The sequence below is a fragment of the Mobula hypostoma genome, chromosome 6, assembly GCF_963921235.1.
Source record: "Mobula hypostoma chromosome 6, sMobHyp1.1, whole genome shotgun sequence".
Taxonomy (NCBI): Eukaryota; Metazoa; Chordata; class Chondrichthyes; order Myliobatiformes; family Myliobatidae; genus Mobula; species Mobula hypostoma.
In genome coordinates, this window is record NC_086102.1 from 46,472,239 (window position 1) to 46,478,858 (window position 6,620).

A 6,620-nucleotide genomic window follows, 5' to 3' on the forward strand; every position below is an offset into this window, starting at 1 on the left:
GTTTTTGTTACAGTTGCACCATAAATAATTAAATAATAATAAAACCATACATAATTAAATAGTAATATGTAAATTATGCCAGTAAATTATGAAATAAGTCCAGGACCAGCCTATTGGCTCAGGGTGTCTGACCCTCCAAGGGAGGAGTTGTAAAGTTTGATGACCACAAGCTGGAATGACTTCCTATGATGCTCAGTGCTGCATCTCGGTGGAATGAGTCTCTGGCTGAATGTACTCCTATGCCCAACCAGTACATTATGTAGTGGATGGAAGACATCCACTACATGGGAGAATAAGGTGAAACAATAAATAAGCAAAACATGGTGTAAAAGCTACTGAGAAACTGCATGATCTTAACGAGATAGGTTATGAGGTCAAGGGTCCATCTTAAAATACAAGGGGTTCCAGAGTCTGATAACAGTGGGATAGAAGCTGTCCTCAAGCCTCTAGTACATGTTTTCAGCTTTTTGTATCTTCTGCTTGATGGGAGAGGGGAGAAAAGCGAATGTTCATGGTGGATGGAGTCTTTGATTAGGTTGGCTGCTTTGACTTGTGATGTATAGCTAGACAAGTATAGACAATTGTAAATTAATGTTTAATCTACACCTGTTCCCTTGCGCCATTGGCAACCAAGTATACATAGCATTCTATGTCTTTACGGTAAATTATTTTTTCTGCTCATTGTTTAAGGGGACTCGATAGTAAGGGGGTCAGACAGGCGATTCTGTGGACGCAGTCCAGAGACCCGGATGGTAGTTTGCCTCCCTGGTGCCAGGGTGCTGGATATTTCTGATCGTGTCCAAGATATCCTGAAGTGGGAGGGTGAGGAGCCAGAGGTCGTGGTACATATAGGTACCAATGACATAGGTAGGAAAAGGGATGAGGTCCTGAAAGGAGAATATAGGGAGCTAGGAAGGGAGTTGAGAAAAAGGACCGCAAAGGTAGTAATCTCGGGATTACTGCCTGTGTCACGCGACAGTGAGAGTAGGAATGCGATGAGGTGGAGGATAAATGCGTGGCTGAGGGATTGGAGCATGGGGCAGGGATTCAAGTTTTTGGATCATTGGGACCTCTTTTGGCGCAGGCGTGACCTGTACAAAAAGGACGGGTTACACTTGAATCCTAGGGGGACCAATATCCTGGCAGGGAGATTAGCGAGGGCTACTGAGGTGACTTTAAACTAGAATGGTTGGGGGGTGGGAATCAAATTAAAGAGGCTAGGTGTGAGGAGGTTAGTTCACAACAGGGGGATGGGAACCAGTGCAGAGAGACAGAGGAGTGTAAAGTGAAGGTAGAAGCAAAAAGTACTAAGGAGAAAAGTAAAAGTGGCAGGCTGACAAATCCAGGGCAAGCATTAAAAAGGGCCACTTTTCAACATAATTGTATAAGGGCTAAGAGAGTTGTAAAAGAGCGCCTGAAGGCTTTGTGTGTCAATGCAAGGAGCATTCGTAATAAGGTGGATGATTTGAAAGTGCAGATTGTTATTAATGATTATGATATAGTTGGGATCACAGGGACATGGCTCCAGGGTGACCAGGGATGGGAGCTCAACGTTCAGGGATATTCAATATTCAGGAGGGATAGACATGAAGGAAGGGGAGGTGGGGTGGCGTTGCTCGTTAAAGAAGAGATTAACGCAATAGAAAGGAAGGACATAAGCCGGGAAGATGTGGAATCGATATGGGTAGAGCTGCGTAACACTAAGGGGCAGAAGACGCTGGTGGGAGTTGTGTACAGGCCACCTAACAGTAGTAGTGAGGTCGGAGATGGTATTAAACAGGAAATTAGAAACGTGTGCAATAAAGGAACAGCAGTTATAATGGGTGACTTCAATCTACATGTAGATTGGGTGAACCAAATTGGTAAAGGTGCTGAGGAAGAGGATTTCTTGGAATGTATGCGGGATGGTTTTTTGAACCAACATGTCGAGGAACCAACTAGAGAGCAGGTTATTCTGGACTGGGTTTTGAGCAATGAGGAAGGGTTAATTAGCGATCTTGTCGTGAGAGGCCCCTTGGGTAAGAGTGACCATAATATGGTGGAATTCTTCATTAAGATGGAGAGTGACATAGTTAATTCAGAAACAAAGGTTCTGAACTTAAAGAGGGGTAACTTTGAAGGTATGAGACGTATAGATAGACTGGCAAATGACACTTAAAGGATTGACGGTGGATATGCAATGGCAAGCATTTAAAGGTTGCATGGATGAACTACAACAATTGCTCATCCCAGTTTGGCAAAAGAATAAATCAAGGAAGGTAGTGCACCCGTGGCTGACAAGAGAAATTAGGGATAGTATCAATTCCAAAGAAGGAGCATACAAATTAGCCAGAGAAAGTGGCTCACCTGAGGACTGGGAGAAATTCAGAGTTCAGCAGAGGAGGACAAAGGGCTTAATTAGGAAGGGGAAAAAAGATTATGAGAGAAAACTGGCAGGGAACATAAAAACGGACTGTAAAAGCTTTTATAGATATGTAAAAAGGAAAAGACTGGTAAAGACAAATGTAGGTCCCCTGCAGACAGAAACAGGTGAATTGATTATGGGGAGCAAGGACATGGCGGACCAATTGAATAATTACTTTGGTTCTGTCTTCACTAAGGAGGACATAAATAATCTTCCAGAAATAGTAGGGGACAGAGGGTCCAGTGAGATGGAGGAACTGAGCGAAATACATGTTAGTAGAGAAGTGGTGTTAGGTAAATTGAAGGGATTGAAGGCAGATAAATCCCCAGGGCCAGATGGTCTGCATCCTAGAGTGCTTAAGGAAGTAGCCCAAGAAATAGTGGATGCATTAGTGATAATTTTTCAAAACTCGTTAGATTCTGGACTAGTTCCTGAGGATTGGAGGGTGGCTAATGTAACTCCACTTTTTAAAAAGGGAGGGAGAGAGAAACCGGGGAATTATAGACTGGTTAGCCTGACGTCGGTGGTGGGGAAACTGCTGGAGTCAGTTATCAAGGATGTGATAACAGCACATTTGGAAAGCGGTGAAATGATCGGACAAAGTCAGCATGGATTTGTGAAAGGAAAATCATGTCTGACGAATCTCATAGAATTTTTTGAGGATGTAACTAGTAGAGTGGATAGGGGAGAACCAGTGGATGTGGTATATTTGGATTTTCAAAAGGCTTTTGACAAGGTCCCACACAGGAGATTAGTGTGCAAACTTAAAGCACACGGTATTGGGGGTAAGGTATTGGTGTGGGTGGAGAATTGGTTAGCAGACAGGAAGCAAAGAGTGGGAATAAACGGGACCTTTTCAGAATGGCAGGCAGTGACTAGTGGGGTACCGCAAGGCTCAGTGCTGGGACCCCAGTTGTTTACAATATATATTAATGACTTGGATGAAGGAATTAAATGCAGCATCTCCAAGTTTGCGGATGACACGAAGCTGGGTGGCAGTGTTAGCTGTGAGGAGGATGCTAAGAGGATGCAGGGTGACTTGGATAGGTTGGGTGAGTGGGCAACTTCATGGCAGATGCAATTTAATGTGGATAAATGTGAAGTTATCCACTTTGGTGGCAAAAATAGGAAAACAGATTATTATCTGAATGGTGGCCGATTAGGAAAAGGGGAGGTGCAACGAGACCTGGGTGTCATTATACACCAGTCATTGAAAGTGGGCATGCAGGTACAGCAGGCGGTGAAAAAGGCGAATGGTATGCTGGCATTTATAGCAAGAGGATTCGAGTACAGGAGCAGTTGTACTACTGCAGTTGTACAAGGCCTTGGTGAGACCACACCTGGAGTATTGTGTGCAGTTTTGGTCCCCTAATCTGAGGAAAGAGGGAGTACAAAGAAGGTTCACCAGATTGATTCCTGGGATGGCAGGACTTTCATATGAAGAAAGACTGGATGAACTGGGCTTGTACTCGTTGGAATTTAGAAGATTGAGGGGGGATCTGATTGAAATGTATAAGATCCTAAAGGGATTGGACAGGCTAGATGCAGGAAGATTGTTCCCGATGTTGGGGAAGTCCAGAACGAGGGGCCACAGTTTGAGGATAGAGGGGAAGCCTTTTAGGAGATTAGGAAAAACTTCTTCACACAGAGAGTGGTGAATCTGTGGAATTCTCTGCCACAGGAAACAGTTGAGGCCAGTTCATTGGCTATATTTAAGAGGGAGTTAGATATGGCCCTTGTGGCTGCGGGGGTCGGGGGGTATGGAGGGAAGGCTGGGGTGGGGTTCTGAGTTGGATGATCAGCCATGATCATAATAAATGGCGGTGCAGGCTCGAAGGGCCGAATGGCCTACTCCTGCACCTATTTTCTATGTTTCTATGTTTCTATGTTTCTTTGACTAATTTAGAAATTTTGTCTATTAAGCTGTTAGGACAACTCAGTGGACGAGCAACACCTCATATTAAGTCTAGGTGGCCTCCAACCTGATGGCATGAACATCCATTTCTCCTTCCAGTAATGTCTTCCATCCCCCTACCTTCTTCCAGTCTGGCCTCTCACCTGGTGACCTCCTTCTTCCCCTTCTCCGTGCTCCACTCTCCTCTCCTATCAGATTCCTTTTTCTCCAGCCCGTTTTCTTTCCCACCCACCTGGCTTCACCTATCACCTTCTAATTTGTCCTCCTTCCCCTCCCCCCACCTTTTCATCTGGGCATCTTTCCTCTTCCTTTCCAGTCCTGAAGATGAGTCTCAATCCGAAATGTCAACTGTGTATTCATCTCCATAGGTGCTGCCTGACCTGCCGAGTTCCTCCCGCATTTTGGGTGTGTTGCTCTGTTTCTGGGCAGGTCCACATCTGTTATATGGAGTCTGTTTAAAGACCAACTAGAGTACAGGACAGGGGTGTTCCCAACAGAAGGAGGAACAAAGATGGCAAGGTAAGAGAACCTTGGATGGCGGCAGAGGTGATGAATTTAGTCAAGAAGAACAAGGAAAAGCATGTAAAGCTTAGGAAGCTAGAATCAGACAGAACCCTTGAGGATTATGAATAAGCCAGAAAAGAACTCAAGAAGGGAATTAGGAAAGCCAGGCAGGGCCATGAAATTTCCTTGGCAAGTAGGATTAAGGAGAATCTCAAAGGTGTTCTATGCATATATCAAGAACAAGAGGATAACTATGGAGAGGGTAGGACCACTCAAGGATAAAGGGGAGAACATTTGCTTGGATGTGGAAGATGTGGGTGAGGTCCTTAATTGTATTTTACAGCAGTATTTACCAAGAAGAAGGTTTGGACGATATGGAGATCAGTGCTGAATGTATTGAAACACAAGGGCACTTTGAGGTAAAGGAGGTGGTAGTGTTGGATCTCTTAAAGAGCATTGAGGTGGATAAGTCACAAGGCCCGATGGGATAAACCCCAGGTTATTGAGAGAAGCAAGAGAAGTGATTTCTGGGCCCTTGACCAATATTTGTGTCCTCTCTGGCCACAGGTGAGGTCCTGGAGGACTGGCGAGAAGCTAATATTGTTCCATTGTTCAAGAAGAGAACAAGGATAATCCTGGAAACTACAGACTGTTGAGTTTCACGTCAATAGTAGGGAAGTTACTGCAAGAGAATTCTTAGGGATAGGAATGATGAGCATTTGGAAAACCATGGTCTAATTAGGGACAGTCAGCATGGCTTTGTGCAGGGCATGTCATGTCTTACTAACTTGATTGAGTTTTTTGATGAGGTAACATGGGTTGGTTTAACCCTGCTGGTTTCCTTGGCTGCATAAGTCTAGGGAAGACACTCTCCGGTCTTGCCAGACTCATGAGATTGAGATGGCTCTCCCACCGCAAACCCTGGTTTGTGTGGACGTTGTGTAATTTGCTACCCTGTCACAACTCAGTGCCAAGAAATAACAAACAGCAACTGCATACGACTAAAGGAATTATATTTATGAAACTTTCTTAACTAAAGGGTTAGCAAAGAAAATCAAAAAGGGCCCAATATAATTAAACAGTCAAATGTGCACAAGTTGGAGCTCATCTTGAACTTCTCTGTCACTCACGTGCTGGGCCCTCGGTCAATGTGAACGCACACACCGCCTTCTGAATGTCGCCTGCAACTGGGTTGTATCCTACTACCGGTTCTCCCCAGTGTCTTCCCTTTTCATCTCTCATCGCACAAAAGCCTCAACACCAACCTTATTTTTCCTCACCGAAAAAACTCTCCCCCCCGCCCCAGTTCCACCATCCTAATTGGATGGCACACATTTCTCACATCCCTAATGTTCAACAACAACCCAAACAGGCTGAAAGCGGTACAGACTTCTCTTACAGAACTGCTAAATGAAATACCACAAGCATAAGAGTAAAGATGTGAAACAGGGCATTACACATGTCTCTTGGAGATGACACCACTGTCATTGGCACAATCAAAGATTGTGATGAATCAGCATATAAGAGGGAGATTAAAAATCTGGCTGAGTGGTGTCATCACAACAACCTCTCACTCAATGTCAACAAGACCAAGGAGCTGATTATTGACTCCAGGAGGAGAAAACTGAAGGTCCATGGGGGGATCAGAGGTGGAGAGGAACAATGGTTTTTCATCAATACTATTGTGTTTCTTGGATTTATTGTATATGCCCACAAGAAAATGAATCTCATGGTTCTATATGGTGAGATATACCATATGTACTTTGATGATAAACTTGCTTTGAATTTTATCTTTGA